The sequence below is a fragment of the Cygnus atratus genome, chromosome 5 (genome assembly GCF_013377495.2).
Source record: "Cygnus atratus isolate AKBS03 ecotype Queensland, Australia chromosome 5, CAtr_DNAZoo_HiC_assembly, whole genome shotgun sequence".
Lineage (NCBI taxonomy): Eukaryota > Metazoa > Chordata > Aves > Anseriformes > Anatidae > Cygnus > Cygnus atratus.
This window is the reverse complement of record NC_066366.1, coordinates 26,072,132-26,084,674: the sequence shown is the minus strand read 5'-3', so window position 1 is coordinate 26,084,674 and position 12,543 is coordinate 26,072,132. Positions and strand designations below refer to the sequence as shown.

Genomic DNA, 12,543 nt, shown 5'->3' with positions numbered 1-12,543 from the left:
TTGGTATTTTAAACTCAGATAATGAGCTAAGACAAGGATACGAGAAGAAAGAGTAAGGCAGAATTTTCTTAGAAATTGTTGTATGTCTATGAAACAAGAAGGCAGTCTTCAACAGAAGTACTGACTAAAGGTTTTGTACCTGTTCTACCCTTTCTTACATCAGAGAAAGCACAGCTATCTGAATGCCATCTAACTATTGACTGCTGGTGAATAGAATTAAGAAGCTGATCTGGCTCTAATGAAGATTTTCCTCACTGTTAGGCTCTACCCATTAGGCTCTCTCCTCTGAAGCATGCACATTAAGAATTTTGCTGACATCCAGTAAATGGAAAATTACTTCATTTTTACTCAAAGTAAACAGAAAGTTTGAAACTATTTAAAGAATATAGATGTGATGTTTTAAAATTTAGATCAAAACCACTGCAGAAATTACTACTTACCAGTAGTATAGGATGTTTTTAGTAAATGCCACTTGGTTCTTAGAGTTACAGTTTGCTAATTATTCTGATAATGTTATGGCATAATTTTATATCTAACTCACTACATTCTACAAACCGATACAATGTTTGCATATTGACAAAGTATGTAAAACTGAAATACATGACATGGTAATGTGGTAGCTTCCTTTAATTATTGTTGCCTGAGGTTTGACTATTTTGAAATGATGGAAAGTTCTGCTGTACTTACACTTTCAAAGTTGAAAACTGTGATTACTGCACCTTCCAACAAAGAGAAGCCTTGGAGCAGGTGCTCTCCAGCTTTGTGTGCTGCAGGTTTCGCAGTGGAACTTTAGCTCTTTTCATTATGCTTATGCATTTCCTAGTGGCTGCAGAATACCACTTTCATTATGATAGCAGAGTTCCTCCTGGATAAAAAAACAATTTAGTTCTCAAAAAGAGTAAACTACCTTCTATCATGGTGTATCAAATGAATATAAGTATATCCAATCTGTAGCAAGAAAATGCAATGCAATGCAAAGAAAAGGAAACAACAAAGCTCAGTAAATCTGCCTGTAGTAACACAACTGCATTTTGGATCAAAATAAATTTATACAGTTCTGTATCTGATGGGTCTTTTGCTCTGAATATACTAACCAAATAAACATATTATTTTTCTTGCAAGTTTTCTTGATGTCAGGGCAGTTTCACAGATAGATATGGGAAGAAAATTTTCTTTCTTTTTTTTTCTCCTGTGTAATAGGTAATGATAGCTAATGACACTGAAGGTGTTATGGTGCTGGTTTTACTGAGTTTAAAAAACATCAAACAAAAAAAACAGCATATATGCTTGAACGGTTCTTTTAACTATATGTTCAAGAGCAAGTTAACTTTTAATAGAGAGGAGGCAATAGATTTCAGCATTAAACAATAAATTCTGTTTGAAATGGATATATCAGTGAACATGTGACCTTATGGAACCAAGAGCATTGACTGAGAACCCTGGAGACACAGGCATGATGTATGGGAGAAGGATTAGGACTCTAAATATGAGCTTTAGCAATATCATCCTTTTTGTGTCAGATTTTTCAAGGTTAAAGATATGTATCAGGGAGAAAAAAAAGGGAGAGAAAATTGTGCTTCTGTGGGCTTGTTATTTGTCATATTACATTTGCCATAACCAAGTTTGACAGGCTTTTCTTTATTTTTTCCAGCAGACAATGTTATTGTTGAAGATTAGTCAGATGCCTTCTGTCCATTCCCTGCCTCACACGCTATGTCATGCAAGCAAGCTTTGATACACTTAGCATATAATTTAAATGAATGACTAATTTGGTAAGCATAATGGAAGGCACGCACACTATCCTTCAATTGCACAAACCCATTACGGAGCTTTGTTATGTCAGCTTCTACCTTCCAGAGGGAAAAGTCAGAGGATTTACTTACAAGGGCTGTGTAACTCTAGATAGAACCAGTAAACGTTTCTGTAATTGCTATAAAGTACAGGAACGGTCAGAAATGGAGTTGAGAGAACAGCCATATGAAAACTTTGGAGATATTATTTTCAAGCAAACTACAACGAAAGACATTCTCATTGAGCTGTACAGACTAACTACTGAAAAGGAAAAACTGTTATCCAGTCTTTTGAGATCACATCATATTCCAAGCCTTGATACAGAACAACAGGAGGGAAAGCAACAGGCTGTTTCTGGAGTCCAAAAACTTAGAGGTGATGACCACTCCAGTTTTACATATCGGCAGGAATTCTTTCTGGATTCCACAAGTAGCGACAATTTTAATCGCAAAAAAAAGAGTAAATATAGAAGGAAAGAGAGCTTTGAGGAATTCAGGCATTGGAAAGGGGCAAAAAAGGTGCATGAACAACATCCTTCTTTGCTGATTGGGCAAGGCATGCAACTGGAAAATCAGAAGATGCCCCCCACAAGATTTCCTACCAGGAGTTTTCCCAGTTCCTTTTCTGCATCCAGTTGTCTAACAGTAAAAGGTAAGGATGACTTACCACTAGAAATTGGTATTCTACCAGAAAGAGAGAGAGAAGATGGGTATTTTCTTGAAAGCAACAAAGTTATGAAACTGGATGCTGACTTACCAAGTTGTCTATCAAAAGACAGCAATGATATGGTTGCAGTTGAACTATTGGACAATGGAGAATGCATTCCTGAAGTTAAGAATGTACAGCAGAGTATCACTTTGGTAAAGCCATCTCAGGACAATCTATCTAACCAACTAGAGACATTAAGTAAATCTGCAGCTGCTAAAAGCTTGAAAGTTAAATGTACCGAGCAGGTATGCAAGGAGAAAGCAGCAATCGGAGTTGTGAAAGTGCAGGATTCAGAGGCTTGTACTAAAAAGGCCACACAAACCCATCCAGAATCTTTATCTGATTTTCACAAAGGTAAAGAAACCGCTTCTCCCGTTCTCACAGCAGTACCTAATGAGTTTATATCAAGAACTGGTGTATATTCGGTAGATGAAGCTGCTGGAGACTCTAAAAGCAGTGTGCAGCAGGAAGAGGAGCGAGACGGCTCTGTTTTGCAGTACAAAGCAGAGAGAGTGCACATTACTGATGAGTCATGCAACCCTGTGGGAGCAGTCAATAAAGCTCTTCTGAAAGTTATACGGAGTGACAGTTTAGATGAAGCTGCAGAATGGAAGAGACTGCAACAAATTACAGCAGCAGACAGAAACCTGCCAGGCTCAACATATGAGAAAAGAACCACGGTATCCTGGGGAAGCAGCAAGCATTTATTTCTGAACCTGCCTGTAAGTGAAGGTCCTGATGCTTCTCAGACAGGTAATAATCTTAAACTGGAAGAGAAAAGGCTGCGTTCACCCTCGTTAATAGCTGTGAGTAATGTTTTTAGTAATTCCTATCCACTATCTAATACACACAAACAAATGTCACCTATTCCTTCTCCATTATCTTCAAGACTGCCTAGCCCACAGCTGCATCATCGGATTCTCCCATTACCTGCACAGAACGGCGAGGACGAACCTATGTTCGGTGACTATTGCAGTGGGAGGCACGGTGCTATAAACCTCTCTTTCAATGATTTGGAGCCACAGTTTTATCTGAAGTTTTCTGAACCTGGAGAATTGGGATTTGCCATCAGACAACCAGGCCTACATCAGAATGCAACTGCAGGGCATTTTGAAAAGCGCACTCTACAAGGAAGATTCACTACTCGGACACCTCAGAATTTCTGCCCAGGTCAGTCTTATTTTAGATATTCCTAACCTAGCAGAATTGACCATGCATGAAAGTATCAGAGCTTTTTAAAATATTAGCCTTTAATGATAAACAATGTTTACATTGAAACTATTTTTCACTGCTTAAAGAATGAGTGAAAAGCTGTTGAATTTTTAAACAAAAGTTACAGCTACACAGGATATGCTTTCAGATGCATTTTTTTTTGTCAGATTATGTTCAGTGCTGTTGTTACCAAATCACCTATTATGACTTAACCAAAGTTAAATAGGTACACAGAGAGGAAGCATATTAAACTTTATTATTTATTTCATCAGTAACTGTGTATGATTTTTCAGCTTACTAAGAAATATATCCTAATATAATAGCTAAGATAATATCTTAAATAGATGATTTTTCTATATAAAAAGTTCCTGCTTTTCCTGTGTTTTAATCTGTCAAAACGCTGTCATAACTTTTATTGTCCAAAGCATTCTTTTTCATTTGTTTGGCTTAACTTGTAGAATATTGTATGAGCAAGCTAATTTACATTGCCTTAAGTATAGGACTGGTGTTGTGACCATTTAGTTACAAGAGGTTGATGTAAATTCTCTACCAACAAAATGCTTGTTTTTAAAAGGACTGCATGCAAGAGTCATGTTAAAAAGCACTGGAGTAAAGTGCATGGGTGTTTTATAAACATACACTGTGAATATAAAAGTGCATGAATATATGACATACTATACAGCTAGCTTTATTAGCTAGAACTTTGACATTTATATCCTTTTTTTTCCTGAGAAATAGGAAAGCCAAAGGACCTAATTCCACAGTGGTCTGGGTGTGGCTTAGGTTGGTCTGTGTGTTACGGAGGGCTGACAATGCAAGGCGATATGATTTCCCTATAAAAGAAAAAGAGGTCCTAATTTGCAACCTTAAAACTTTTCAAGGAAAATCAGATCACTTTCTTCAGCCTCAAATTAAAAGGGAAACTAAGAGAAGTAAGGGGGGGGGGAGAAAAAAAACCACCACTTTTATATCTGTTTTCTAGTATTTATCTAGACTTGACCCTTTTGTGCAAAACATGCTCCCAACCCTGCCTCCCTTCATAGCCAGTTTGGGTCTCTTGCCATACCTTTGGCTGATCCAGTTCACAGAAATAGAACAAAAAACATCTTTTCTCTCTTTCTCTCTTTTTGTGGGTTAATCTTTTGCTGTTTTAGTTACCTAAATTGCTTCACTGGCTGGCTTAATAAGTGCTTTCCAGAGAGGGTGCAAGATGAGTTATAGGGTGCTACAGTCTAAAACAGGGAGGAAGACAGGGCACAAGAAGGGGAGGTGTGTAGGAATGTGAAGCCATTACCTTAGTCAAAGGGTGTTGAATGCTGCCTATGAGACTTGTGTTTATGTGTGCTGCTTCTAGAAGTTGCTCTGTAATTGTAGTTGCACTCAAGACTATGTATAAATTTAGAGTGCTGTTTGATGAGTTGACAAAGCTAATGTAAACACTTACTGCTGGAAAAAAAAAAAAAAGATAGGTGTTATGCTCTTGTTCTTTCCTTTCTTCCTTGGTTCCTATTGTCCTATCCCTCTTGTTACTTCTGGTACTGATCATAAGTTTTGGTGAGCTGGTTTACCTCATGAAACCAGCAGAAAATATCACCCCTTATAAATAAAAATAAATTAAAAAAAATAGTATTTTTAACTACTCTATCATTTAGGATCCTCAGATGGGGAACTATTGTGCTGCACTCCATAAGAAAAATAAAACATGCATACAAATAGCATCTGTTGGCTGCAAATCCAAGCTACTAAGCAGAAACATCTTAGTGAAGAGAACAAAGTGCAGACAAAACAAGTCCTTAGTTCTTGTTTACATCTTGCATCTTTAGATCTTGCAACATTAGTACAGATATAAAATATCAGTGCAACTTTCTGAAAGATGTAATACTATTCTGTTTTGTTTCATTTTCATGTAAGATTGAATGCCATCATTATTACCCGTGTGTCAGAAGATCTGTAACTTTAGGGAAGAGCTTCCTACTTTACTACCCTATAGAAGATTGTAGATATGTCTCTGGATCTGAGATACTCTAAATTTCCATTTTGTTCTGAACTGGAGAAGAAATCATTCATACAGAGCATTGGTTGTACCCCTCTTCTGTAAGCTAACATAAGAAATAAGTAATTGGCTATAGTACAGTAGGGCAAATGAAGCATCACCAAGTTTAGGCAACATAAATGGTATTAAGATTTACAGCTGTATATTTGCAGTCCTGTTTTGATCCTTATCAGACTCCTCCCATGTCTGAAGATCAAAATCCAAGACTATTGTTCAGATTTATCTTTAATGGGGTACTGTTGTGAAATGGTTTCTCTCACATCTTGTCTGTATTAAATTGTGTAAGTATCTACAATGAATCTAAGAGTCATGGTGATGTTCAGCTATCAGTCGGTTTGGTTGAAGGTTTTATTTCATGTCAAAAATGTTGGTCTTATGAAAGTCTCCAAAGCTTTATTACTGTCAGTCTGCAGTACTTAATACTGCAAAGCATTTGGAACCTTTCATTACTTGTGTATTTGGATAATTTGAGGTATGAATTAAAATATTATTTTAAGTGCAAAACCTTAAGGTTTTGCATTTTAAATAACAAATTGGACTCATACAGCTCTACCCATATTTTCTTTTAATTCTCTTTTGCGATTGTTTTAAATCACAATTCTTCACTCTGACTGCAGAAATATTCTCCAATTATCTAGAACTGTAACATTTAGCTAAGGCAGAGTGCCTTTCTCTGCTTCCACTTTTTCTGCAAGTTCAGTTTCTTTACAGCAAATATTTATGGCAAAAATCTCCTTGTTTCATTACACAAAGTTCTATCAGTAATTCACATGAAAGTACAGATTTCTGGACCTTCCTGTTGAAGTGCAACTGCTGGCCATGGGAACAGGCCACAGCTTTTATCTTAGCAGGTTAATAGTTAACTGGGAAGAATTTGTATTTCAATGATAATTATTTAGCAATTTTCTCTGGAAGTGGGGCTATGAATTAATGTTCCTATATTTGCATTTAGTAATTCCATTTGAATTACCAAAAGTCTAAATAAAAACTTTGGAATAAATTAAGGCTTTCAAGAAATAAATGTCCTCAGTGTATCTGAATACCTGTCTCAAGGAAAGATGTTTTGAAAGCTTTCACTTTCTGACTGTGCTTCTTTCTTAAGTTAATATTAATGAGTTAATATTTAATTATAAGTTAATATTTGCACTGAGAAAAATCTAGGGAGAAAATTTTCAGAGTTGCTTTATTTAATTAATAGAGAATGCTACCAATATGTTGTCTTACTAAGTATTATCTGAAGGGAGAGGAAGATTACTGGTGTTTTTAGTAGTTATCTGATTCAGAGCAGGAAACTTAAAAATCTCTGGTTATGACATAGCCTCTATGACTTTGGGCAATTCAGCCAAGACATCCCATTATTCCAGGATGATGACCACACTTTGAGTCAGCAAAAGAGCCTGGGATGGGTCATTTACCGTGCTTTCTTTTGTATATGTTAGTGCTGGTGTGTAAAAAGAATGAAGAACTGGTTAGGAGGAATGGTGAAAGCAAGAAAGAGAAGAAATTAGATGAATGGTGTCACCTCAGTCCACCAGCCAGTGAAAATTTAATCCTTCTGTGATACCTAGGAGTTGTGAGAGAAGAGTATATCTGACAAAAACAGAAACTAAAAGTTAGTAGCACTGTAGAGAAATTGAAAATGTCTGAGCCTGTGCCACTGAAAGGGATAGGACCATTCTCCCTATGTTATCTTCCCTTCTCCCAGCAGAGGCCTCCTTTCTCACTATCCTTGGCCCCATTGGAACAACTCTAGTGTTTGTCCTTGTTGGTATTTTGAGTCAGATCACTAAGCAAGTTGAAAACTAAACCACAAGGAGAGAGGTGAACAGCTTTTGCTGTTTTAGTGAGCTGAACAGTTCACTAGCAGTCTGATGAAAACCAAAGCTAATGCTCCAGTACCTCAATTGCATCCCAACACTGTGGGACTGGCTAAAACAGAAGTTGTTGGGAATAGAATGAAATTGGATGATGAAGCTTTTAGGTGGGTACAGTAGGCCTAGTTAATTTGGGAGGAAAAGAGGTTAGGCAACAGAGAAAGGGGAGCTCAAATACAGAGGGTAGGGAGTCTGGCCTTGGCTAGAATGGAGAACAGGAATGGAGTATCATGAAGTAAGTGTAGCATAGCAGGTTAGAGTTGAGAGGATTAATTTTTGTGGGAAGGTGTGTGAAAAGACCTGTAACCATTAGAATGTATTTCAGTGGATGTAAAGTTACCGTGCTTATTGTGATGTTCAGAGGGCGACTTATGCTCTGGAAGAGATTGCTAAATATAATTCTTCAGATTATTTCTCAAATATATACCCAAGAGCTCCTGGTAATATATTCTAGACATAATAGTAGCTGCATGTATCCCAGCTAATGATTAGATGGAGAATGTTATGTTTGCTTGTTACTGCCAATGGGAATTTTATGGCAGCAGCTTGATTTCCATTAGGTGAGAGGTTTCTGTGGACAAAATTGACAATGAGCACTCTGGCAATTTTGTGTGGTTGTCAAAAGTTATGCACTGCTGTTTGAAAACATGCCAACTGTTAATGGCTACCTTCAGGAGATCCATTTTACAGTCTTAAAGTATAATAGAAGTGCTTCAACCTATAAAAGGCTGTTTACTGTAATATGGATAAATACTTGAGTAAGTATTATCCTTAAATTGGTCTAAGATCAGAATCCTTGTATGTCAGTCCTCAAGCCTTTTTAAGGAAATAAAAAGCATAAAACTATTTTTATCATGGTACTTCACATGCTGGTGGCTGGAGGAACAGTTTTCATAATCGTGCTTTGAAAGCTGTCCTACTCGTTATGACTTTCAACTTCCAGTAACATTTTTCTGGGTTCATTTTTGTTTTCAATGTAAGCACAGCTTACTTCCATGTGAACTACAATACTCTGATTCTTCAAATATAGCAGTTATATAGTCTATTTAAATTTCCAGCATTAAGGTAGCAGGCTGAAGTATCATTTGTGTAAGCCTCAGCGTTCGGATTTGATTTACTGTATTAGAATTAACCAGCAAAAAAAAATAAAATTATGTATTAATCTATCTCCAGCACTAATGTGAAAAGATTTGTAATTGAAAAATGGGATGCATGCAATGTTTTGTCCTAGATATGTAATGAAGGTAGCAAAAATAATGAATATAGTTACTATTTGAATTTTATTTTGTCTTTTCCTAACCTAACTCTTTGACTCTTTAAGATGAAAAGGGATGGACAAAGTCAGTAAGAGAATTTAACAACACCTTGTGATGTATTCCTGAACCATGGTTTTTGAAAATGAAGTTTCATATAAACAAAACTATGTTTGAAGGCTCTTATAGCAGGAGACAGGTGATATTATATTGTTTTTGATGTTCCTTTTATAGTGATGGGAAGGGTTTATAAATATCTTCTGTAATTGAAGTGGTTCAGAGAATTGCTAATTAGCATTTTAAAAGCACTGTAGCATTCTGTCCATAACTAGTATGCACTTCATGAGGTAAGTTTGCATATAGATCACATGGAAACATGACGCATAGTTTCTCACAGGTAATTCACATGAAAGTAATATACATTGAGTGTGTTGCTTCACAAAAAAAACCAGCTTATTCAGAGTCTGTGTAATTTGAAGATTCAATAAAGGAGTTAAAGAACTAAGACACTTGGGTAAAAACAGAATTACATGAAATGAGAAAAGAGAATTTATCACCTAAACTCAGGATTGTTTAGGTTGAAAGAGACCTCTTCATTTGATCTAATCCCCTGCTCAAGCAAGGTCACCCAGAGCAGGTTGCCCAGGACTGTGTCCAGCTAAGTTTCAAATATTTCTAAGAAGGAGGACTCCACAATCTCTCCGGACAACCTGTGTGAATGCTCAGTCAACCTCACAGTAAAGAAACGTTTCCTGATCTTCACATGTCATTACATACTTTTTAATGTGTGCTTGTTGCCACTTGTCACTGGACACCACTGAAAAGAGCCTGACTTCCTCTTCTTTGTTCCCTCCCATCAGTTATTTGTACACATTGATAAGAATCCCTCCTCTGAGCCCTCTCTTCCCCATGCTAGAGTCCCAGCTCTGTCAGTATCTCCTCTTATGAGAGAGATGCTCCAGTCCCTTAATCATCATCCTAGCCCTTCATTGGACTTTCTCCAGTATGTTCATGTCTCTTGTACTGGGAAGCCCAGAACTGGACGTGTTACTCCTGATGCAGTCTCACTAGTGATGAGTAGAGAGGAAGAAGGATTGCCTTCCTCAACCTGTTGGCAATACTCCTAATAATGTGGCCTATACTGTTTTTGTCACGCAGGTGCATTGCTGGCATTCTTGTTCAGCTGGCACTCATGTTCAGCTTGCTGTCCACCAGGACCTTGAAGTCCTTCTCTACAAAAGTGCTTTCTGGACAGCTGGCGCCTAGCATATGCCAGTGCTGGGGTTGTTCCTCTGTAGGTGCAGGACTTTGTATTTCCCTTGGTTGAGCTGCATTAAGTTCCTGTCAGCCCATTTCTCAAGCCTGTTGATATCCCTCAGAGTGGCATTAGAACCCCCTGGTGTATCAGCGACTCCTCCAAATTTTCTATCATTTGCAAACTTGCTGAGGGTGTGCACTATCCAGTTATCAGGGTCAATGAAAATGTTGAACAGTAATGGTTCCAGTATTTTGTCCTGTATATTTTTTTCCTCCAACAGGAATTAGTCCCACTGATCACAAACCTCTGGGCCTGGTCGTTCAGCCAGTTTTTAATCCTGTCCATTTATCTAACCCATACTTTGTCATCTTGTCTGTGATGATGTTACAGGAGACAGTGTCAAAGGCTTTATTAAAGTAAAGGTAAACAACAGCCACTGTTCTCACCTCATCCACCACGGTAGTAACCTCACTGTAGAAGTCAAAGAAGTTGCCCAAGCATGATTTCTCCTTTGTAAATCCATGCTAGTACTCCCCATCATGTTCCTGTCCTTCACCTGTTTGAAAATGTTTCCCAGGAGGATTTTCTGCATCATATTCCCAGGGACTCAGGTGAGAATGACTGGCCTGTAGTTTCTTGGGTCTTCCTTCTTGAAGATAGGAGTGATATTTGCTCTCTTCCAGTCCTCAGAAACCTCTAACAATTGCCATGACCGTTTAAAGATAATCAAGAGTGGCCTCACAATGACAACGGATTGCTCCTGCAGAAACCCGCAAGTTGTGGGTGCAACCTGTTTGGTCCTTAAGTCCTGTTTGGACTTAAGTACATCTAGTTTGTTTAAATGCTCCTTAACCTGGTCCTCCTCCATCAAGGGTAAGTCTTGCTCCAGAATTCCCCTCTGGTATCAGAGGCCTGTGATTCCTGAAAGCAGGTTTTACTGGTAAAGACTAAGGTGAAGAAGGCATTGAGTAACTCGGTCTTCTCCATGTCATTTGTCACCAGTTTCCCTGCCCTATTCAGCAATTATTCAACTGATGATTTTTCATGATTTTCCAAACTTGAATTGAGCTTCATCTCAGTTTTTCTAAACAAAATATGACAAATTTCTAAGATTAATTATGATAGTGATATTCAAAAGTTTGGAATCCAACCTTGGTCTTAATAGAACCAATATAGGTGTACACACCTAGGAGGAAACAGTCATGAGTTCTATTTTTCCCTCAGAGTTTTTCCTCTGGATTATCATCTCTGCAAAATCCAGTTACCTTCTCAGTGTTGTCACTAATATCAATTTCTATTCCAAACTTGTTTCTTTTTGCCCAGTCTAAAGCCTAGACATGTTTCTAATATGTTACGGAATTATGCTACCTGAAGTCTCAGTATGGCTGAGATAGAGGTAATTATTTCTGAGACTATTCCAGATATTGCTTTTCTGTATCATAGTGCATAACATGGCCATCCCGACTGCCACTTAGGTCTGTAAGATAGATATTTTCTTAGATTTGGACTTCTGTTGTGCCTTTGGTAGACAGTTGCAGTCTGAAACTAAAATTTTCTGGTTAAGTCTCCTTTTCCTTCTAGATATGTGATCTTGTCAACTGCTCTAATAGGTTCCAACTAAAACTACAGTAGGTATATAGCTCTTTCATGGATGTTTGTTTTGCTATTATGTTCAATGTACTTACTTGTCATAGTTTGACTGTATCTTGATTTCTTTAAAGGACATCATTATATCTTCTGAGTCTTACAACGCATTGTAATGATAAGAGATCACTAATACTTCTTCCCAGTGAAGCCAAAATCTTTTTTATATTACTGTAAACAACGTTAGCCAATGCTGCATTAAAATTGTACATTTATAACAGTTTGAAATGAATGTAGAGAAGAGTGGTAGTTCAAGACAAAGTCTGAGTTAAAAAGATCCTCTGAAGACTGACTTTCAGTAGATGCTGTGAACAAATAGTTCCTGTTTTACTTGAATGACTTCCCAGCATGACACGCTTAAGCAATAGTTGTATTTTCATCTCTCTCTGTAACATGTGACTCTCTAGTCAAAGGCAATCAGTGAGGGGAAAGCAAGTGAATTAAATTGGAATGAAACAACAGAGACAGCTTATTGTTTGATGCTGGTCACAGATTAACAATTTTCTGTTTCATGGGTGGGAGAAAAGGCCAAAGCATTCACACTGGTTTACAGTTTGTGCATTTAATTTAAGAGGCTTACTGTAATGAAATGGGATTTTTTCATCAGTATAAAAAGAATGTCTTGAAGTAAAATACTGAAATAACGTAGAAGTTGTAATTTATTAAATCTGTAGTTGTAATTTGTTAAATCTGTATGTATTCTGTTGTCAATTTAAAACAAGTAAATAGAAATGGTTCCGCTGACATTCT

At 37.3% G+C, this 12,543-nt stretch overlaps 1 long non-coding RNA gene across 1 annotated transcript in view; it reads left to right on the top strand.

The window, feature by feature from the left end:
• Positions 1-3,519: 3,519 nt before the first annotated feature.
• The window catches only part of LOC118244512 (uncharacterized), a 31,959-nt gene continuing 22,935 nt past the window's right edge, over positions 3,520-12,543 (top strand). The window contains exon 1 of the long non-coding RNA XR_004777552.2: positions 3,520-3,669. This is a non-coding gene — a long non-coding RNA (uncharacterized LOC118244512). The remainder of the gene's footprint in view (positions 3,670-12,543) is intronic.